Genomic DNA, 25,271 nt, shown 5'->3' with positions numbered 1-25,271 from the left:
ACAGATTTCATCAATTTCACATAATCATTTGCTGAATCAAAGGCCTCAACACCAATTTGTCCCTCAAGCCCACCAAAATTAGTTACACCAATTGCATCTCCACCAAAAATATTGTCTTCAATTACCATATAGTACACCCAAAAATCCGAATTAGTCCTTAAAGGGTCGGACAAGACAATTGTCGTAGGGTGTTTTGCGGTCGCCTGGACGAACACTCACCGAAGTGGGAAAAGTGAGGAGTCGCCACTTTAATTTTGAGGGAAATTAAAGAAAACCATTTGTGAAAGTAAGTTAAAATAAAACCACTTCCAAAAACAGAGATTCTAGGTTCGGGGTCCGTAAACGGGTGGGGAAGGTGTTAGGCACCCCACCTCGTCCCTTAACGAGGGTAAGCAGATTTAACTTCACGTCCATCATAGTTAGGAGGGTTTGAATGGAAATGTTAATCCTTTTGACCGAAAGGAATATTTGATTTTTCACTAATCCGGATTACTCAGATACATAAGTAAATGAGACAACCTTAGTGAGTTGCTGTTGCGTATTAATTTTACTTCAGGGGGAATCATCTTACGTATTTGTTAAAATTTAATTTGGGAATCAGATAAGAACTCTCCTCCGATTTTAAATATTTAAATATTTAAAAATTTTAGGTTGAGAATCGAATAAAAACTCTCCTCCGAATCTCCTTTAAATATTTATGTAAATTTTTTAGGTTGAGAATCGGATAAGAACTCTCATCCGATCTCTTAAATATTTGTTAAAGTTTTTAAGTGAGAATCGGATAAGAACTCTCCTCCGATCTCTTTTATATATTTGATAAAATTTTAGATTGAGAATTGGATAAGAACTCTCCTCCGATCTCCTTTTTAAATATTTATTAAAATTTTAAGTGAGAATCGGATAAGAACTCTCCTCCGATCTCTTTTAAATACTTGTTAAAATTTTAGATTGAGAATCGAATAAGATCTCTCCTCCGATCTCTTTTATTTTAATAGGAATCGGATAAGGACTTTTCCGATCTCTCGAAACTTGATTACAGCTACCCGTTACGAAATCCTAGAACTAAGGGTTCTGGCATTTAAAGATGCCGAGGCTCGGAATAAGGCTTCTTTTAACTCATTGGTACCTTGTAACTAGTCAGGGGATACCAAACCGAATTTTCCGACCTTCCTATGTGGTCGCCTTACCAGTATCTTTTGATACCCGATCTATCCCATTTACCAATCTTAAGGTTCGGTTTTACTCTGCCTTGTGACGCCTTACTCAATTTTCTTTTGCATTATTCTAGTGATTCGGCCTTACTATTTTCCCGACTTATTGTTCAGACCTTTCATTATTTTAAAGAGACCTTTAAGATACAGTTATCTACATTTTATCCGACCACTTATATGCTACTCGGGACTAGAAGACTTACGTTCAGGAATAACAAAGATTAACAAAAAGAATGGACTGGTCAACACGGAAGTAAACTCGAGAATGACCTTCTTCGTGTTCTTTAGCGCAATATAAACTTGGAGAAAATTATATATATATATATAAAGAACAAAGGAAATACGTAAAATAGGAACGAGCACTTAATAAAAAAAAAATATGAGCACTCACCTGTGGGCAGTTGGATCTATTGAACTAACTACGGGATCACAGAACGTAATGGGGGCCGCAAGCTAGTAACCTGAAGTCTAAGGTTCGCCTTGAAATGAAGAATACCTTGCTAAAATGCAGACTGATCAAAATTATAGCCGAGTATGAATGAAGTTGAGCTTGGACAACGGGAGTAGAAATAAAGATAACAGAGACAATAAGTGAGAATGTCACAGGATAATGAATGAACTGAAAATGGAGAGTTTCAGTATTCAGAAATCCCTTTGCAAGAAAATACTTCAGAAAACTGGTTTCAAAAGTTTTTCTTATGAAAGCTTCAAAAATAGCAGAGTAACGAGCTGAATTAAGTTTCAGAGTCCTTCCGCTATATTCACTATTCTTTTTTTCGTCTCTTGTACAGTTTTTCATGCAGGTATTTATAAGAATCGGCTGCTTCCCCTGAAGGGTCAGGATCTATTTTGAGGGAGATGGAGGGTCAGGATTTCAAAGGACATGATCTGAGGCACAGGAATTAAAGAGAATCAGAACGGACGGCCGAGATCCCCTTCAGAATATTTGTCATTTTCTTCTTCTAATCTGACGGTCCCAAATTCTCTTGTCCGGGGCGATCCGAGGGCTGGGAATAAAAGGCGCCGGTCTTGTCGTCTTCTTCTTTGATCCGCTTCGTTTTCTGCTTGCAATAAATGCTCAAATTTTCCTTATATATACCTTCAACCGGGAAGCCCTACCTCATTTGACTTTCTCCCCTATTCTCCTCATTTTTCCTGTTCTAGCTGCTCCGGCAACAATCCCGGACAAGATGACCGCTTTTAATCTTTTTCTGGTTGCCCTCTTTGTTCCTTGCCTGAAAATTTACGATCCCGGTGATCGCAAAATCATGATGACCTTATCTGATGACAGTGAGAGAACTAAACTAATTAACCGATCTGGATCGAGGACCTCAATCGTGCCGATCTCGAATCGTTCGCCCGATATAATCGGCGAACTGATTTCGGGCGAGAAGACTGCTAATATTCCCCTTAACACCGGTGACTGCTCTTTGGCGTTCATATGGCTCCTCTCCACACTGGGTATTCCGACAGCGGCTCGGTTTCGAGCGGTAACTTTGATGACGACCTCTCTCATTCTCATGAGAGTCATAGTCCCCCCAGCCGGTCTCCTGGTCAAACACATCTTTTGACTCAGCCATGAGACTAGGCTTTGATATAGGCCTTTTAGATAAGATGTTCCACCGATCTCTAAAGATCGCCCTTATGATGTAATCAGACCTTTAATGTAATCCGATCTCTAGAGATCGCCCAAATGATGTAATTAGACCTTTAATGTAATCCGATCTTCAGAGATCGCCCAAATGATGTAATCCGACCTTTAATGTAATCCGATCTCCAGAGATTGCCCAAATGATGTAATCCGACCTTTTGGAAATAAAATTTTATTTTGTCAGTTATCACTTTATTATTATTTTGTTGATTATTCTCCGATCTCAGAAGTATTTATCCGATCTGGTTTCCAACTGAACAGCCCTTATCCGATCCGCACTTCCAAACATTCACCTTAATTAGCCGATCCCTAACTAGCCGGTTTCTCCTTATGGAATTTTTGGAATATTCGTGAGACGTGTCAAAACAGCTGGCGAGTCCCACTACCCGATGCACTGCCTGGAACATCGTGAGCATTAAATGCTCGGACGAGTATAAATAGGGGTGGGGTTAGCCAGTTGCTCCCTTATGTCATTTTCAATCTCTCGCGAACAACTTCAAAATTCTCTCGTTTTCTCAAATTCTTCTGACACCGATCAGACTCCGGTAAGGGTTTTGATCCTTCTTTTAGTTTAAATTCCTTGTTTCCTTTGAAAATGAGCGGCGCCGAGGGTCAGAGAGCAGCAAGCCCCCCTTCCGTTCAGATCTCATGGTCATCCGATGAAGTGGAAGTGGTCAGACCAAGCGTGCGACCTGAACCTTCTAGGGTCCCTGTTCCACCTCGAGGGCAAGCAGCACCATCAAGGCATGTACCTTCTTCAGGGAGGGAGAATCTTCCCATGGACGAGTTGCCATCGGTCCTTCAAGAAACCGATCTGCAGTCGTTCAGTCAGGAATACAACATTCATCCTGATTCATTCGAACTCATCCGGTGTCATGGCGATATCCGAGCCGATCACTTCTTCGAAGAGAACGACATGATTATAGTATACGAAGAACAATTAAAAGCCAGTCTACGGTTCCCTTTGGACGACTTCTTCAAGGAAGTTTTAAAATATCACCAAGTGTGCATCGCTCAAGTTCACCCGAACTCGTGGCGGATCTTAGTAGCCTTCCGAGGCCTATGCCGAGCTAAGGGGCTCTGACCTACAGCTAAGGTGTTCGCCGAACTGCATAGGCTGACTCGTCGAAAGGATGACGAATATTGGTTCTTCCAGGCGAAACTCCATTGTGGGCTTTTTAACGACCTGCCTTCCTCCCTGAAGAATTGGAAGAACTGCTTCTTTATCCTGAGGAGTAAAATTCCGAACAGCTTTGAGGGCTTCCCTCGCAGCTGGCTGCACCAGGGCCCTGTACTTCCGAAGCGCATCACCTTAAATAGAGAAGAAGGCCTGATGGTGATGGAGCTGAAGGATCAGGCGGGCAGAGAGAAGTTTTCTTGTTTGGATGCAAAGGATCGCCGAACTGCATCACTGGACGATGGAATTGATCACCGGCGAAGATCGCAGGCTTCAGCTCTCTGACCTCGGCATCGGTATTTTCTATATCTTACACCTTTGGACCTTAGCGATCTCACTGATCTCTTCTTTGTGCAGGTATGGCAAGCGGCGAAGCCTCCAAGGAGAGCCAGAAGCGAAAGAGAGAGATCTCCCGGAAGGTACGGGAAATGAAGTGAGCTGAAGCCCTGCAGACACCCAGCCATGAGCCCGGGGAAATACAAGGGGGCCCATCTCAACCTTCAAGGCATCCGATCCCCGAGGTGGAAGTGATCCGATCTCCTCCCCGCCAAGAAGAGCCGCCTCCACCTCCTTCGGTCGCTTCGGGTGCGGAAGGGGGTCCTTCTCAACCTACCACAAGGACTCTATCCCGCGGTGCTCAAGTGCTGATCCATTCCTTGGAAAAGAACCGAACTGTTCGGGAGAATCCAGGTTTACGTGTATCTCACATTTTCGTTTTCCATGTCCGTTTTTGTGTTTCTGTGTCCGTGCTACATAAATTGCAACACATTCAGCTTCAATAGTTGATTAAGTAATAATTTCTTGCTTTTTGGAGCACCAAGCTTGCTAAGCCAAAACTGAGCAGACATCTAGAACTACTGTTCATGAGCTTGAACTGTGATATTTATTATGGATTAGAACAGGAAATTTAATAATTTTAAATATTATACCATATAAATTAAACAAATAAAATTATTTTATTAAGCTCAAGAAGATTGAATTTACGACTATAATATTTGAACACATCTCCACGTACTTGCATATTTTGCAGGTTGAGTTTGAGAACTAGTTTGACTAATATCTATTAATATGTTCTAATGTAACTAAAGGAATAATAGGAAGAATTGTATATAGTCAGAGATTATAAATTTTAAGAGTTGACATATTCAGGTTCTAGTGTTTCTATATTTGTGATCATAATTAGCATTATTTTATATGAATCCTCACATTTGTTAAAGAAGCATTATTTCACCCCACATGATAAATTTTATATTAAAAAAAAATTCTTGCCATATATGTCTTAAAAGAAGATGAACTATCTTGCTAGGAAAATGTCATCCAAAATGGTGATGTTAGTTTCAGAGTTAAATCCCTAATATCACCATTTCACAATTTTATTACCCAAAAACATATATAAGATCATATTTTAGTCATCAAATACTTTTATATAAGAAATTAATGGTTCAAATTTTAATCTCTTTGAAAAAATTGTTAATGGAAAAATTAGTAAGTTTAGAATTTATGTTAAATATTTATTTTGCTATTTAATTTGAATATATGATAAAAAAAATAAATATAATTATTTATTGGGACTAATTATCTCTTTTTTTATTTTCTAAATGTCTCATGTTACATGTATACCATCAAATTGAAATGAGATTATACAGATTAAAGCATCAATTTAATTATTTAGAAGTACATAATACAATAAGCTAAATTTTAATTTTAATTATTATATCCCAATTAAAATGTTGTTATTTCAATTATGATTTGATTTCTAGATTAAACTACAGTTTATATCATGGTATTTTCATTAACCCAATTTGTACTTTACTAGTACTAATACACCAAACTAAATACACTAACTCATACACCCTTCCTCAAGCTTGTACAACAACTGCAATATTCCATAATTTTATCTGATACCTATTTAAATCACAACATTAATTAGTCATTCCTCTTAAAATTAAAAAAAAAAAAATTATGCAAATAGAACCTCACATATAATATCTTTCCAAATAGAAACTTAGTGATCTTATTCACTTTAATCATCCTAATTCCTAAGAACAAATCTTCAACTAACCATAAGAAATGATACAAAATTTTGGTAAGAAAACAAATATGGGCAAACAAATCGAACCCATAATAGTCCTTACATTAGAAAACTGTAGAAAATGAACAAACAAAAGAAATAGAGAGAAAAGTTACAAAAATCAAGAAGAGGCAAGAGCATGTTTCCATGGATAGGTGGCCTGAGATTTTCTCATATTTATAATTCATGATTTACTAATCAAATGAGTTAAAAAATTCAATTCCTTATTTGAGAATGTATGATTGAAAATTGCAGTAATTGTTGTGTTCATATCAATTTTCAGGGTAAGACATTTTGCATTCCTATAAGGAAATTTAAGGGAACAAAAGCATACCAAAGAAACCTCCACCCCCAACTGCCATAACGATTTCTATTCGAACCCCTGCAACCAAATAAAATTAAGGGAAAAAACTATATGATTAAAATGAAATCCACAAAGCCTCATTTAAAAAATATAAATTTTCCCCAAAAAAATATTCAACCCTATTAAACTGTTGTTGACTACATCATATCTTCTAACCTAACCATGCTTATGGACAATAGTCATGAATTTGTTTTTGATTTCACACTTTCCCAACTTTTGTCCACATGCCAATTATTTCCTTTCAAAATCTATTTATCTAGCAATTAAATCAATTCATCCAATAAACACCATAATAACTAAATCTTCAATAAAGAAAATTGATCATGAATAATTTACAATAAAAAAACTGAGATATTTAAGATTAAAGCGGAGAAGAAAATCAAAGTCAAGTTCTATAATACTTTGCGTTTGTGACCCAATATTATAATTATCAAACCAATCAATTCCAAAAAAGGCTTCAATAATTGAAGACCCAGTCAACGAAGATTTAGATGAAACCCATAATGCCAAAAAAACCAAAATAGAACGTAGAACACATAGAGCAAAGAGATTCAATTTTACAAAGAGAGATATTTTAGCTTATAGAGGAAGAGAGAAGGAGAAACTGTTACCTAAAGTATACTTTATACTAGTATCATATATCAGCACAAAAACCAACCCTATCACTATGAACATAACCATGTCACTTTTGATAACATTGTTGTAGCCAACCAAGATATCAACTTCAACCTTATCATGCTTGTAAATTTTAATTTGCAAAAACAAAATTGTTTAAAAACTCCCTTCTCTATTACTACTTTCTCTGCAGCCCTAACCCAATAAAAAAGGGTTTGGAAAGGAGAAAAAAAGAAAAAAAAAAGCTATGCAAAAAAAAAGCTATGACTATATTGGATGAGATGTGCAGAACCTTTGTTACTGTGAGAATTTTGTATTACCCAATTAAATAAAAAATTTAATGAGCTCATATTCTAATATTTAAATTTTTCTCAAAAAAATATTTAACCCCATTAAACTCTTGTTAACTACATCATATCCCCTAACCTAACCACACTTGTGGACGATTTCACATTTTCCTAGCTTTTGACCACATGCCAATTATTTCCTTTCAATACCTATTTATTCAACAATAAAATCAGTTCATCCAATAAACACCATAATAACTAAATCTTCATTAAAGAAAATTGATCACTAATGATTTACCATAAAAATTGGGATATTTAAGATTAAAGCGGAGAAAAAAATTAAAGTCAAGTATGCCACCTAATATTGTAATCACCAAACCAATCAATTACAGAAAAAAAAAAAGACCCAATTAGGTAGAAATGAAGATTCAGACAAAACCCACAATCCCAAAAAACCAAAATAGACCTAAAAACACAGGAGAAAAAAGAAAAAAAAAACTATGTAGAAAAAAAAAACTTTGAGGACATTGGGCAAAAAAAATTTTCTGTAAGATGTGCAAAACCTTTGCTACTATGAGCATTTTGTATTGCCTAATAAAATAAAAAATTTAATGAGTTCATATTCTAATATTTAAAAGATTTTTTTTATTGCCCTAACTAAATAAAAAATTAGTGATCTGTATTTTTTAAATTTTCTTTTAAATAACAAGGAAGAATTTAAAAAAAATAAAATTGCAAATGAGGCACACAATACACTTAGATCTAAATGGTGCATTCATTAGTGCCCCCTATATCTAAATGCTGCATTCATCTTTGATTGATTTTTTTTATTTAAATAAAATATTTAATGGGCTAATATTATAATAATTAAATATTTTAATTTTTACTGCCTAACTAAATTGAAAAACTAAAAGTTCATGTTTTTTTAAATTTTCTTTTAAGTAATAAAAAGGAAATTTATAAAAATTTAAATTATGAATAAAGTACTCAAAACAAATAAGTAATGTCACATACATCATTAATCCCTAGGTCTAAAAACCATCTAGAAAAATTTTGTTGGAAGTTCTTGGTCTACTAAATCAGTTACTGTCCTCCTAAACACACATACATATTGAGTTGAGTTGACATTGTAGTTCTTCGTCTCTTTTTTCCAGTGAGTGATCAAGCAAACCCAAGCTTTATATACACTTGTTAGGTGTTTAATATATAATTTTAAGGGTAAAAAAAAAAGTAATGTTAGGACTACTCAAAACGTGACTCAAAGTTCATGAGAGCTTAAGGTTGTCTAATCACTACTCTTTATGTAGTTGGTTTTCATTAATGATTTACTACCAGGTCCTTTGTTTTAATATACTGGCAATAGTAGCTTTGTGGACATATGGGAAGAGATCAAGATATGGATTGTTGGAAAGCTGATGAGAATATGGTGTCCATGTTTAGCCCTGATGAATTGGCACCCAAATTTCAACCCAAGCCCAATCGATTGTGGAAGGTTCAAGCACAGTTGTGGTGTCAAAGTAAAAGCATGTTTCTGATGTAGACTATCTAGCGTAATCTTTCCATTTCAAACTTGTGTTACCCTTTTCTATTGTTCACTATAAAAGTGAATCCAAACTGATCCAACTCATTTTCCTATCAACAAAACCTATCCTATTTGGAATCATATAATATAATTTCTCCATGTCCATTTGGAGAAATTAAATAATACTTCTTGATTTATCTTGAAGATAATCTACATGAAATGGTAAGCAAACAGTAATCAAACATATATATATTGATGCATCCTAAAATATTATAATTATCAAGACATTTTTTTTAATAATTAAAAACTGTGATTGCTTATGTATCATTCAATAATTTGCATGTCATTTTATGTAACATGCTTCCATAAAATCACGAATAGTACATAATTACTCATTTGCTTAGTGGTCTAAGCGTATGATAAATTCATTACACCATTGGTTTTAGCACTCTTACCATTATATTAGTCATATTTTTTAATAAAAAAATAGGTTTTAATTATTTTTAATAATTATTTATTTTGAGAAATAAAAAAATAAAGTCATTGTTGTGTGCACTAATTATCTACTTTTGCGACACATCCGTTAATGTAAGTGTCATTTATCCCTTAATGAAAATTATTGAAGACCCAAGACCATCAGACTTAGTAGGGGTGTCCAAAAATCAATTATAATGCAAAAATCAATTATTTTAGTTTTATTTTTTTATTTAGTTTGAGTATATTAATATTTTTTTTTATAAAGTTTTATTTTCATACGAAGCTAAAAATAAAATAAATTGATTTTAGGGATAGCAATGGGATGGGTTTGAGGCAAGATCATTCCCCCGTCCCCACCCCACAAATGATTGATATTTAGATAGGAAATTCTCCACCGAAAAGAGGGGCAAGAAAGGTTTCCCCGCAGAGATTTTCTTATTTTATTTTCTTTTCTCTTTCTTCTTTTTTCTTTTTTCTTTTTATTTTTATTTCAATTTATCATTATACAATATAAATTTATTTATAAAAAAAAATAAATTCTAAGATAAAAATATAAGTTTTAAACATAATTCCTAATAATGTACATATATATTTTTTGTTAATAATAATAATAATAATAATAATAATAATAATAATAATAATAATAATGCACATGTTTCAAGGACTCGGGTAAAGAGACCTTCTCGTCCCTATCTCCATATAATATAAAAAATGGGGCGGGATCAAAGAAACTTGATTAGGTGTGGAACGAGTGAGTATGGTTCGGGAATAATTGTTATCCCCGACTATTGTTTCTATTTACGACCAACTTTTGTTGATTTTATGGACTTTTATGGAATACAATGTGTAATTTATAAAATTTATAGTAGACACAAAGAATAAGAGTGTAGAAAGTAAAAAAGGCCCAACAAAATAGACCCAAACCAATAAATCAAACATTTTATTATTTAATTTGATTTGATTCAATTTCTACTTCAGTGCAGTTTAACTCCATTAATATTATATCTTAGTTTAATTTTTCAATTATTTTAGTTTAGTGTGATTCAGAATCAAAGTGATAGACTGCATAGGTCTAGACATAATTGTGTTTTTTTTTTTTAGTTATATAATTTTCAATAACACTCAAATTTTAAATATTATAATTTTGAAGATAATTTCATCTTATTGGATTAAAGCTTACCAGAAAGAATCAGTTGTCTTGCTTTAAGTTTATGAATATGAAATTTACAAAACTTTGTTCATTTTTAAGTTGTATTTAAAAACTATAAAGGCTTGAAAATATAATGATTTTGTCAATGTATATGGAGTTCCTCTAAATAAATTATATATTCTATTTTCAATAAAAATAAATTTTATATGCTTATATAATATGATTAAAATAATCTTTTTATCTTCATATTAAAAAAATGGCAATAATTTTATCAATGTACTTACAATCCTGTGTTATTTTATGTGGCTTGAATTTTGAATATATTTTCATGAATCTAAACTGTGACCCGATCCGAAAGTTTTGCACTGCGATCTTATTTGGATAAAAAGTGAGATCTATGGTAGTAAAATTATAAGATATTTGAGAAACACACAAAGATTAGGGTTTGAGAGTTGCCCGTGAACATAAACCTTTATTGCACTCATTTCATATAGGCATTTTAGGATAGTTTTGCATCCATTTTGCCCTTATATTTGAGTATATTTTATGTTTTTAGCTTTATTTTAGCTTATTTATTAACTTTAGTTACTTTATATTTGATTTTTGTAGTTTTGTTGTTTTTTATAGGTTTTTGTGGCAAATTAAGGGTCAATGAATGCATTAAGAAGTGATTTGAAGAAATTTGGAGCCCCTTAAGCATGGAAGAAAGTTGAAGAAATCAAGCCTTAAAAGATCAAGTTAGCCGAAATTTGCTTGAGACTTTGCTTATGATGCTGCTCAGGGTATGTCATATTGCTTAACCTTAAGCCGCAAGTCAAGCACAGCTTAAATCCTACACATTTAAGCTTTCATCCTAAAACCTGCCGAGAATTGCTTGAGGTCCTGCTTAGGGTAAGCAGCAGTGCTTAAGGTGCAACACAAGTCAAGCCAAAAGTCAAGTATGAGTAGAAAAAGTCATTTTATTCCAAACCTGCTGAGATTTGCTGAGGGCCTACTTAACCCTAAGCAGACAGTGCAACCACAGGCCGAAAATTGCTGAAGAACCTGCTTAAGGTAAGCAGTACCCTAAGCAGACTGTCCAGAACATGGATAACTTTGCTAACATGGATAATTTTATATCTCATTTCCTATTCACTCCTTGGCTCTTATCTATTTTTAGGGCAACTTTTGGGACCATATAAAAGCATCATTTTCTAGTTTTTGCCACAAGAAGTAACAAGAGGAAAGAATAAGAAACAAAAAGAAAAGAAAAATTATAAAAAGGAGAAGGGAAGAGGATGCCATAAATTCTACAGAAGAGGAGCTACTGCAGCCATTCTGGGAGCTCCAAGGCTTAGAGTTTTTGGTCCCTCCACCTAGGTTTATCTATTTTTAGTCCCCTTATCATGTTTTTGTTTACTTTTCCATCAATCTCTCTTGTAAATACCAACGTGAGTGAGTAAACTCTCTGGATTTCAAAGTTGGAAAATATGTTTTAGATTAATTTATGGATTTGGACTGGGTATTTCCATATTTTATATAAATATGAGTTTAGATTCTTTCCTTGTGTGTTTGATTTACTTGCCTCATGTTGGTACCCATTGGGTATTGTATTAGTCTTTGATTGAAGGACCGAAAAGTGATTATCATTGATAGATAATCAAGAATTGGAACTTAAAATCACCTAGATTTGGAAATAAACTAGGGTCTTATGAGGAATTAATAATTGGTTACAAAACTTAATGGACTTTAAAGTAATCAAATATCATACGAAAGTAGGTTTAGTTATTTTAGATCACACTTTGGTTTACTTGAAAAAGATATCAAAGGAATTTAGAATCAATCACCTTCAAACTCTATTTTCCCTTAAAATTGGAATACCCAAGACAAATCCCAATTAATTTATGCATAAACCCCTAACTCTGGAATCATTTTTATCATAATTAGACTTTTATTCAAATTACCCATTGTTAATTTAGTTAAATTGCATGTAGATTTAGAATTTATTTGCTTACTCTTTAGCCATTCCAATTAGATTCATCAATCTACTTTGCTCATTTACATTTACCATTTATTCATCAATCACTAGCCCAAATAATCACTTTATTCATAGTTTGGTACTCAAACAGCAAATCCTCATGGGAACGATACTTGACTTATCACTCTATTACTTAGTACGACTCATATACTTACAGCTTCGCGCATCAAGTTTTTGGCATCGTTGCCGGGGATTTGATTTTTGTTTGATATTGAACGTTTGTTTGTTTGGTTAATTTTGGGATTTTATTTTATTTTTAATTTCTTTTACCATTTTACTTTGAGAATTTGTTTATTTTGTTTTTTAGGTACTTTTATTTTATGAGAAGGACAAAAAGCGAAGCAATCAATTTATTCTTTGATCCAAAAATAGAAAAGACAGCAAGAGCTTTAAGAGCAGAAGCTAAGAGGAGAAAAGCTGAATTTAAAGCTCAACAACAAGAAAGAGCACAAGAGCAAGAGCAATTACAAGAAGAAATGGCCATCAACAATAACAATCATTCTGTGAAGGATCATGCTTATCCTAACATTGAGGATTTCATGCCAACTATCAGAAGACCCAAAGTAGAAGCTAATAATTTTGAATTGAAGCTTGCACTGTGTCAGATGGTACAACAATCACAATTTGGGGGAAGTCCAAGTGAAAGTCTACATGTGCATCTAGCACACTTTCTTGAGATCAGTGATATGTTGAAGATAAATGGAGTTTCTGATGATGCAATTAGACTTAGATTATTCCCTTTTTCTTTGAAGGATTGAGCTAGAGAGTGGTTACATTCTTTGTCATCGGGTTCTATTACAACATGGGATGAAATTTCTCAAGCATTTTTGGCTCAATATTTTTCACCAAGCAAGACAGCTAAGCTAAGAAATGATCTGACTTCTTTCAAACCTAGAGATGATGAGAGCTTGTATGAAGCATAGGAGAGGTACAAGGATTTGCAAAGGAGATGTCCACATCATGGGATTTCTAAGTGGATGCTTGTTCAACACTTTTACAATGGAGTTTCACTAGCTATTAGAAGTACAATTGATGCATCTTCTAGAGGTGATCTTATGGAGAAATCTGAAGATGAAGCTTTTTCTACTTTAGATAAAATTGCTTACAACAATTACCAGTGGAGTTGTGAGAGGAATGAGATCAAGAAACCAGTTGGTATGCTTGAGCTTGATGCCATGAATATGATTAATGCTAAGTTTGATGCTTTAACAAGGAAGATGGACAAGTTAAGCATGAAAGTAGATTCTTCAGTTGGAGGTTCAAGTAATTCAGTAGAAGTTGGAGCTACAAATGTCAATTGTGCAGTTGATTTTTCTGCACTTAATCAAGATTTTTCAAGTGAACAAGTGGATTATGTGGGGAACTACAATCAAAGACCAGGCGATAACCCATTTGCTGCAACTTATGATCCAGCATGGAGAAACCACCCAAATTTCTCTTAGGGAGGTAGACAAGGACAACACTAGAATTTTCAGCATCCTTCTGGGTATCAACAACATCAGAATTTTCAATAGAATAGAGGCCCTCCTCCTGGAATTTCTAAACCTCAACATGCACCTGCTCCACCACAACCACAACAACCTCTACCACAACAAGCACAACCAGACAAGACAACTAGATTAGAAGCCATGATTGAGACTCTACTTGTGAGCCATCAAAGTCAATAAGAAATGATTTCTCAATTAGCATCTAAAGTCGATCAAATGGCAACACACAACCAGATGTTGGAGAACTAAATAGCTCAACAAGCTAGCACTTCATACAACAAAGCATTCATGAAGCTTCCTAGCCAACTAGAAAATTCAAGGGAGCATTGCAAGGCTATTACATTAAGAAATGGAAAAATATTTGAGAGTGGAGATAAAAAAACTTGAAGAGAAAGTTGAAGAAGAGAAAAATAGAGAAGAAGATGAAAAAATTGAAGCTGAGGTTAAAGTTGAAGCTGAGAAAGAGAGTTCAGTGGAAGAAAAATGAAGTAAAAAGAGAGAGAGTAAAGAGAAAGAACCTAAATATGTAGCACCTAAAGCCTACATGCCACCTTTACCATTCCCACAAAGGTTCCAGAAAGCAAAGTTGGATAAACAATTTAGGAAGTTTTTGGAGGTATTGAAGTCTATGTGACTATTCCTTTCACTGATGCCTTAGCGCAAATGCCTTCATATGCTAAATTTTTGAAGGAGATTTTGTCTAACAAGAAGAAGTTGGAAGAATTTGATACCGTAGCTCTCACAAAAGAAAGCAGTGCTATTTTGCAAAATAAGTTCCACCGAAACTGAAAGATCCTAGTAGTTTTTCCATATCATGTCACATTGGGGATATCAGTATAGATAAGGCTTTATGTGATCTTGGAGCTAGTGTTAGTCTAATGCCATTGTCTATCTATGAGAAGATGAAGATTGGAGAAATGAAGCCTACCACCATTTCACTACAGTTAGCAGATAGGTCTATTAAATTTCTAATAGGGGTGATTGAAAATATTCCTCTGAAAGTTGAAAAATTTTTCATACCGGTGGACTTTGTAGTATTGGAAATGGAAGAGGATGTACACATTCCTATTATTCTTGGTAGACCTTTCCTTGCTACTACTAGAGCTGTGATTGATGTAAAGAATGGAAGGCTTACATTAGAAGTTGGGGAAGAAAAAGTTGAATTTAATCTGTTTCAAGCAATGAAAAAGAAAGATGATTCAAATTTATGCTTGAGAATTGATGTGGTAGATGAAGTGGTTAGGGAAGTGTTCAAAAAGCAACATCCTAAAGATCCCTTAGAAGCTTGTTTGGTTCATAACATAAAAAAAGGGGATGAGATTGAAGAAGCTATAAAATATGCTCAAATTTTGGAAGGAAATCCACCTTTGCCTATGGCTAGTATTGAGAAGATTGGAGATTTGAAGCAAGATACAACTTCACCACCAATGCTTGAAAAAAGTGAAGCACCGAAGGTAGAGTTGAGACCTCTTCCAACAAATCTCAGGTATCCTTTTCTTGGTCAAAATTCTACATATCTTGTGATTGTTAGTGCTAAACTAAATGATTGTGAAGTTGAAAAATTATTAAGAGTTCTTAGAAAGCATAAAAGTATAATTGGTTATACCATTGATGATATTAAAGGAATAAATCCTTCTGTGTGCATGCATAGAATTTTGTTGGAAAATGATCACAAAGCCTCAGAGAGTCACAAAGGAGATTGAATCCAAATATGGAAGAAGTTGTGAAAAAAGAAATCTTGAAATTGCTTGATGCAGGTATCATTTACCCTATTTCTGATAGCAATTGGGTAAGTCCAGTTCATGTTATACCCAAAAAGGGGGGCATCACCGTAGTTAAAAATGAAAATGATGAACTAATACCTACTAGGACTGTAACTGGATGGAGAATGTGTATAGACTATAGGAAGCTGAACAATGCAACTAGAAAGGACCATTTTCCATCACGATTTATAGATCAGATGCTTGAAAGATTAGCTCATCATTCTTATTTTTGCTATTTGGATACCTATTTAGGGTTCTTTTAGATCCCTATTCACCCAGATAATCAAGATAAAACCATCTTCACATGTCCCTATGGTACCTTTGCATATCGAAGGATGCCATTTGGATTATGTAATGCCCCAGCTACATTTCAGAGATGTATGATGTCCATATTTTTTGATTTCATTGAGGATATTTGGAAGTGTTCATGGATGATTTTTCTGTGTATGGTAAATCTTATCTAACTTGTCTAAAATTTTGTAGAAATGTGAAGAATTTAATTTAGTTTTGAATTGGGAAAAGTGCCATTTTATGGTATAAGAAGGAATTGTTTTAGGACATCTTGTGTCAAACAGGGGTATTGAGGTGGACAAAGCAAAGGAAGAAAGTATTGAGAAAATGCCACCCCCGACATCTGTGAAAGGAGTGAGGAGTTTCCTGGGGCATGCTGGATTTTACAAGAGATTCATCAAGGATTTTTCTAAGATTTCTAAATCTCTTATCAATTTATTGAGTAAAGATGTGGAATTTCATTTTGATATTGATTGTATGAATGCTTTTTGCAGGATAAAGGAAGCTTTGATATCTGCTCCTATTATGCAGCCACCTGATTGGTCATTACCTTTTGAGTTGATGTGTGATGCTAGTGACTATGCCCTTGGGGCTATTTTGGCACAAAGTAAAGATAAGAAGGTGTATGCAATTTATTATGCAAGTAGGACCTTAGATGATGCTCAAATAAATTACTCTACTACAGAGAAAGAGTTTTTGGCAGTGGTATTCGCAGTAGATAAATTCAGGTCCTATCTTGTGGGGTCTAAGGTAATAGTGTACACAGACCATGCAGCTATCAAGTATCTCCTTCAGAAAAAAGAGGCTAAACCTAGGTTGATAAGGTGGGTACTACTCCTTCAAGAGTTTGACTTAGAAATTAAGGATAAGAAAGGAGTAGAAAATGTAGTAGCAGATCATTTGTCTAGATTGAGGCAAGAACAAGGAGATAATTTGGGGAAAGAGCTTCCAATAGATGATTAATTTCCTAATGAGCAGCTGTTGGCAATCATGAGTGCAAAAATCCCTTGGTATGTAGATTTTGTGAACTATTTAGTGTGTGGAATCCTTCCACCTGATCTGACATGGCAGCAAAAGAAGAAATTTCTTTTTGATGTTAGGGATTACGATTGGGAAGAGCCATTTTTGTTTAAGAGGTGTGGAGATGGGCTAATTAGGAGATGTTTAACTAATGAGGAGATAGACGATGTCATTAGAGATTGCCATTCTTCACCTTATGGGGGTCATATGAGTGTTACAAAGACTGCAAAAAAAGTTCTCCAAGCAGGGTTCTTTTGGCTACATATGTTTAGAGATGTAAGAAAGTTTGTAAATGCATGTGATAGGTGTCAAAGGATGGGAAATATCTCAAAAAGAGATGAAATGCCCCTCCAAAACATAGTAGAGGTGGAACTATTTGATGTGTGGGGCATTGACTTTATGGGACCCTTTCCATCATGCTTTAGACACAAGTACATTTTAGTTGGGGTAGATTATGTGAGCAAATGGGTTAAAGCTATACTATCTCCAACTATTGATGTTAGAGTTGTGATCAAATTCCTTAAGAAGTTCATTTTTACAAGATTTGGAGCTCCACGTGCCATTATAAGTGATGGAGGTTCTCATTTTTGCAACCATCAATTTGAGAGATTATTACAAAAATATGGAGTAAAGCACAAGGTTGCAACAACCTACCATCCACAAATTAGTGGTCAAGTGGGGATTTCAAATAGAGAGTTAAAAACAATTCTTAAGAAAATAGTGAACAGTTTAAGGAAAGATTAGTCATTAAAGTTAGATGATGCTCTTTGGGCCTATAGGACAGCTTTTAAAACTCCCATTGGCACCACCCCTTTTAGATTGGTTTATGGGAAAGCTTGTCATTTACCTTTGGAGTTGGAGCATAGAGCATATTAGGCTATAAGGACACTGAATTTTGACTTAAAGACTGTAGGAGAAAAGAGAATGTTACAATTAAATGAACTTGAGGAACTTAGATTTGATGCTTATGAAAATGCAAAGTTTTCCAAGGAAAGAACTAAGAGATGGCATGATAAGCATATTAGGAGGAAAGAATTTCAAGAAGCGGATGTTGTTCTCTTATATAATTTTAGGTTAAGGTTATTTCCCAGAAAATTGAAGTCAAGATGGTCAGGGCCTTACATTGTTACAAAGGTATATCTATATGGAGCTGTGGAGATAGGGAATGAAACCTCAGATACTTTCAAAGTCAATGGGCAAAGATTAAAGCACTATATTGTTGGAGAGCCCACGTAAAAGGTTGTAAAGGTTTCATGGCTTAGTTCCCCAACTGGGGATATTTAGGTGATTTGGAGTGGAAAGTCAAGCTTAAGACCTTAAACAAGCGCTTCTTAAGAGGCAATCCAAGCGTATCCTTTTATAGTTTATTAATTTTCCATTTCATTTCATTTTAGTTTTTACCCTTATAAAACTCAAGAAAATAACATTTGCTTATCTTTTGTAGGTCATTCATGAAGATTAGGCAAATTGAAACTTGTAGTAAAAGGAAAAAAATTGAAAGGGAGCAAGTATAAAGCAAATTCCTGCAATTTATCTAGTCCCTGTGAATAGTAACACTTTTAAACTTGTGCTAAATTGTTGATATTGAAATCTACTTGATAGCACATGTCTGATTTTGTGTCTTGTGTAAATTTTTGTGAAATGCAACTTAAAGGAGGATCAATTTTGATATTTAGGACTAATGTGAGCTTTATTAGAGTACAAAAATAGTATTTGTTGAGTTTTACCTTTTACTGTATATATAGTTTTTGTAGTTTGTTAGAATTTGCATGTTTTTGTTTGAGTCACTATTTATATTACTGTTCACGCTACTGTTCATGCTGCTTAAGAGGTCAATCTTTATATCTTTTCTGTAATTTTTGAATGCTTCGAATCTGTCTCAAATGTTGTTAAAAATGTGCTTTGGGTATAAGCTTAGAAATAAGATTATTTCATTAAGTTTGCAAAGGGTAATCACAATCCGTGCCTAATTTGAGCTATTTGTCTCTCAATTCCCTCATGGTTGTATTATGTTTGAAAAGTTTATGAGAGATGATGAGCTTAAATTCTTCAATTTTATAGTGTTTATGTGTATTTGAGATTTTCTTAGGGTAATGATAGTATTCCATAGCATTTGAACTGTTTTTAGTAAGTGAAATCACAAATTTTCCCAAAACCTACCAAACTTGCTCATGATGTTGCTTACCCTAAGCTATATCCTATGCAACTCCTGCTTAACCCTAAGAAATTTCTGCTTAACCCTAAGCAACACCAGAATCTTTAGTTCAACAATTGCTATGTGCTTACCATAAGCTGTACCCTTTGCAATCCATGCTTAACCCCAAGCATTACCCCAAGTCACCAGTTGTCTGCCCTAAATTTTAAAAGTCCCAAATTTTCGTCACTTTTATTCCATTCTCACTCCCGATAAACTAGAGCACTCTCCCACTCCCTCCACCATCTCTTCCGGATATTCTTGAGAAGTTAAAGAGATTATTCCTACTTATTAAATGGCAAAAACCAAGATTTGGTCTACCAACAAACCCAGAAAATCTAGAAAATTTGCTAAATCGAAAATGGCCATTCCTTCACCATCTGCTAGGGCAAACCCTACCCCGAGTTCAAGTCCGCCGCTGCCACCACAATCACCACTGAGCACCCCACCACCACCACAATCGCCTCCACCATCTTCACCACCACTACCCCAAAACCAAACACCTTCCCTCATTCCGTCGACACCCCTCACACCACAAAATGAAGCCACCATTCAGACACCCATCCTAGCCCCTGCCATAGAAACCCCAATTGAAACACCCATTATTAAAACCCAAATTCAAGAACCAATGCATGAACGTGCACCAACTCAAGCCAAACCTAAAACTAAAACTAAAATGGATGTGGGTAGAACCAAGAAAGCCTCTATTGTGAAAAGAAAAGGGTCATCACTATTCCTATGGATTTTGAATCCTCACCTAGGGTTTCCTCAGAGCTAGTTAGTAAGAGAACAAGGTCAGCATCATCAATTCCATCACCAGTTGCTCCAATTCCTGCAATTCAATCGCCCTTAACATCTTCTCAGCCTGCCAGTGCTTCGGCAGTACCTTCAGCATCTACAGATGACATAGAGGAGGTAATTTCTCTATTACCTTGGGCTTTTAAAGACATAGATATGAAAAATGCATATGACAGTTTAGCCTCTAAGCCCATTGTAGCAAATAAATATATGGATGAGTAAATTTTAAGAGAATTAGGAATTTATGATTCTGTGTTTGCTTATTTAGATGCTGTCAATTAGACTGAGTTTGGTAGGATTAGGGAACCAGTGTATAAAGATTTGACTTTGGAGTTTTTGAGTTACCTAAGGTTGAATTTCAAACCTACTGTCCCTGGCCATAGAGATGTAATATGCTTTAGATGTGCTGGCATTGATAGGGAGTTAGATATGGGCTCTATGAGTGCAATTTTTGGTTTTCAGGATACTAGATATAAGAGCATTGAGTGGCAACAAACCATCTATGATCCTCTTAACTTTACAGTCGAACCACGTTAAATCCTGTGTCATTTTTCTTCTCTTTTCTATACTGTATGATTGTAAGATTTGTATGTATACCTTAAATTTGCATGCTTATTATAACACTATGCCATATAACATGTTGGACAATTGTCCTTTGTTTCATATATTTTATGATAAATTATTATTTAGTTTCTAAATTTTATTATTATTAATATTTTTTATTTTAAAAAATAAATTAAAATATATTCAAAATTTGATTCAGTGTACAAAATGCTTCATCTATCTATTTTTTCATTCACTACATTTTAAAATGGATTAAATTATTATTTTGTCCTTAAATTTTTTCATTATTAATTCACCTAACTCTCCCTCTCTTTTCTATGTTTTTGTCTCTCTCTTCTTGGTCTCCCTTTCTTTCCACATTTTTGTCTCTCTCCTTATTTCTGTGTTTCTCTTTGCCATTAACAAACTCCAATTCATCGATATTAAAATCAAAATCCACATAATAAATCCAATTAGTAACAGAGAGAGAGAGATAGAAACTGCATTGATTTTAAAAGTATTGATTTTTATTTCAGGCTTAATGAGATGGAGTTTGCACATGGCAAAGAGAGAGACAACATATATATAAATGGATTGAAAAACAGAGGAAGGAGGGGAAGAGGGGAAAAAAAAAAGGGGGGGGGGGGGGGGGGAAAGAGAGAAAGATAGACAAAAAATGGAGACAGAGAGAAAAGAAAATCATAGAAAAGACAGTGGGAGAAAACTTAGATTAAGTAGTTAATAATGGCAAAACTCAGCTATTTAATCCATTACAAATTATCAAATAAACGGTAAAATGGACAGACGGATTTTTGTGTACGGAATCAAAATTTAAGAATATTTTAATATATTTTCAAAAATAAAATGATGAAAATGTTAATAATGATAAAATTTAAAAATAAAATAGTAATGTATCCTATCTTTTAAACATAGCTTAGCCAAAATTGTGGGAATTTGCTTTCAAACTCTAGCTAGCAAACTATCAATATATATTTTAGACCTATTGATAAAAAAGTCCAACCTTATCGTTTTCCAATCCTTTCAAGCTTAATAGAATTCATTAAATTTTTAAAATGCGCAAAATTTTTATCTAAATTTTTGGAAATTTATTGTAATTTTATTTTTTAAAATATTTTTTCATTTTATTTTTTTGGCTAATCCAATTTTACCATTACCATCAATTACTTCTCGGTTTCAAAATTTTTAATTATTTAATTGAATTTGATGGTTTTAGTTACACACTCTCTCTCCTCAATGCCACCAAATCTCATCACCATTTGATGCTCAATGATTATCAAAATGAAATTATGGAAGAGTTGACAAATGTGGTAATGTTAGATTTTCAATAAACAAATCGAAAAATGAAGTTCAAAATTTGATTCAAGAAAATTAGATAAAATTTTAACAACTTTTAAAAATTTGGCTAATTATATCAAGATTGAAAGAATTGGATAAAATTATCAAAACGCAATAAAGTTTGACTTTTTTAAGCCAATAAGCCTACATTTTATGTATCTAATATTCTACTAATTATTAAAAAAAAATTATCACATGTTAATCATTATTTCATTTAATTCAATTCTACCAATTGGGCATTATTATTCTCAACATGAGTTGTTTTCTCATTGATCATTTGGCATAGTTGGGGACATACACTCCTCCTTAAAAGATTATAATGATCATCGATTTTAATCAAACCCTACATATTAATTATTATTATCCATCAACGTAATTTTTTAAATTGTAAAATATACATTTAACAGCTAAACTATTGATTCAATATTAAGTACAAAATTAGTTTATTATAATGTAGGCATTTTGAGAGGTTATCACCCTCATTATATTTTATCATTTTCATCCAAGTTGTTGCATTTATTTTCCAGGGTGCTTTCTGATATTTGCACCCACAAATACTGCTTAGTCCTTATATTCCATTTGCAAGTATTTCCAAGATTCTAATGGTTTTATATGAGAAAATACCATGACACTATCCAGTCAATTACGCCAAATATTATCTTGAATTATCAACATTTACAAAGCAATAAGCAGTAGACTCAATTGATTTCATTTCTACTCAGAGCTTCAAGAATAATCAGATTCTTTCTCTTTTGATGCTCACAGGATTATACCCAGAAACAAAAAAAAAAATGCTATATTATAGATTTCTCTTAAAACTATAAGCTCCACAAGCTAGGTTTACTTGGACTTTATATCAAATTGCCAAGAATTGAAGGTAGAGTTCAAATCCTACCTAGCATCAGCTTATTTCCAGTTCTACTTAACAGAGTAATCACTGAAATTTGACATTACAACCAAGATTTCTTAAACTCTACCCATTCAACCCATTAAGCTAATCCAAAAGTAAGGGGTAAAAGAAAATCAACATCCAATTATAACATCACCATAATTAGTATTCTCTCGTTCACTAGAGTGAGAACTGGGCTTTACATGGTTACGGCACACCCATTGCAACTAATGATGAGTTCAAAGAAACAAAACCACAGTAGAAATTGTAGTCAACGGATAATAGGAGAGTCAGGATTTTTTTTTTTTTTTTATATGGTTTGAAAGAGGGTAATTTTGGATTTTAAAACTTCTCTCTCCCCCTTTGACTAAGTTTTTTAATAGAAAATATTTTAACGGTGGCAAAGGATAAGATGTTTTAATGAGTTTTTCATATTGTAAGGACTGACTTATAAATAATAACGTTATACAATGACTAAATTATAAATCTCCCTTGAGATATTAATACATTAAAAAACATCATACTTTTGCTCATTACATACATATACAAGAAACTTTTATGGTACCTCTATTCTCTCTTTTTATTTTTAAGTTTTTTCTTTATTTCTTTTTAAATTATATCATTTATATTATTTTATTATCATTTATTGTTAAAAAGAAAAAAAGAAAAGGCACCTCATTGTCCACTTTTTCTTCTTTTCTTTTCTTCTCTTTTTAATTTTTATTCTAAACTATTATTTCTCTCTCTCTCTATATATATATATATTATTTTTTTTGTTATTGTCATTTTAGTTGTTTTGAATTATTTAACTATTAAATTATTAAATTTATGTTAGACAATATTATTTTTCTTAAACCAATTTTAAGATTACTTTATTTTATGATCAAATAAAATTTATTTTATATACCAATATTATTTTGATAAAATATCATACTTCCATCCATTACCAAAAAAGTATAATAACAGTAAATTATTCATCTATTTTAGTGATATTTCTTGTAATTTTTGTTTTTCTATAAAAACTACTTAAAATTGTAATATCTTTATTGAATTTTTTAACTATTTTTATTATCTAAAAGATACTTTTAAAAAAATAATATATATAGACTTTTTGATAATATCTATTTAGAGTTTTTCATTTATTAAATAAGTAAATTTGATTTATATGTAACAAATAGTTAATGCTTTGCTCACAATAATAAAAATAGTTTACAGTATTTATTTTTAATAATAAAAAAATATTTTAAAATAATGTGCATATATATTATTTTTATATACTGAAGCAATTATCATTAGAATAGTGTTTGTATTTTTTTTTAAAACAAAATGGTTTAATTAATTTTATTTTTTTTACCAATATTATTATTATTATCTGATTTTATAAGTAGGTTATATAATTAAATATTTTTTACGTTCAATTTTTATTTTATTATGTACTACAATAAGTAAATAATAAATATTATATTATTAATATTTGTTTGTCTTAAACTAAACTATATAAAAAAATTACTATTTAGTCTCTATATTTTAACGAAACTAACTATTTGATTTTTATATTTTGAAAAATGCACTATTTAGTCTATGTGTTTTATTTCCGTTAAATTATTTTGACCTTCCATCAAATTTTCTATTAGTCAAAAGATTTTAATACCAGTCAAATTACTATTTAATCTCTCTATTTTAGTGAAACTAATTAATTGATCTATATATTTTAAAAAACACATTTGTTAGTCCTGTAATATGGTTTTATTAACTTTTTAATCCGTCCTATTATTTTTTTATACACAAACTGTCTTGACCCTCTCTCCTTATATTTCTTTCTCTTGGCACTCATACCCTTCTCCTTTCATTCTCTCTCTATTTTCAATCTTTTGTTTGAAATTGGTACAAGCTGTATGTGTAAAAAGATTAATCAATTCTCCTAGATTTTCAAGTAATCAAGGAAATAACAAAGGAAAATTGTTTTCTATTACAAAAAAAACACACAAATAATGCCTAGTAAATTGAATAAAATTACTTGAACAATTTTAAAAAATGCAAATTCATATCTAGTCTCCTCATAGTAAAATTTTATTTTAATCTAGGAATATGTTTGTCAAAATATTGTGCTTTCAAAATACAGCGACTAACTAATTAGTTTCACTAAAATAGAAAACTAAATAATAGTATTTTTCAAAATAAAGCACTAATTAATTAATTTCACTAAACTAAATAGTAATTTGACAAGCATCGATTAGCAGAAAATTTGATGAAAGAATTAAATAGTTTAATGGAAGTAAAATGTAAGAATTAAATAGTATATTTTTAAAAATATATAGACTAAATAATAATTTTTTAACTCTTTATATGACTGATTAATCTTATTTCAGATGACTTGGATATGTTTTC

General features: G+C 32.8%; 1 non-coding gene across 1 annotated transcript; it reads right to left on the bottom strand.

Moving 5' to 3' along the window:
• Positions 1-13,402: 13,402 nt before the first annotated feature.
• Positions 13,403-13,509, bottom strand: LOC131170731 (small nucleolar RNA R71). The gene has a single exon (XR_009141499.1). It is a non-coding gene; the product is annotated as a small nucleolar RNA R71 (small nucleolar RNA).
• Positions 13,510-25,271: the final 11,762 nt, after the last annotated feature.

This window comes from Hevea brasiliensis, chromosome 11 (genome assembly GCF_030052815.1).
Source record: "Hevea brasiliensis isolate MT/VB/25A 57/8 chromosome 11, ASM3005281v1, whole genome shotgun sequence".
Lineage (NCBI taxonomy): Eukaryota > Viridiplantae > Streptophyta > Magnoliopsida > Malpighiales > Euphorbiaceae > Hevea > Hevea brasiliensis.
This window is presented reverse-complemented; position numbering and strand designations above follow the sequence as displayed.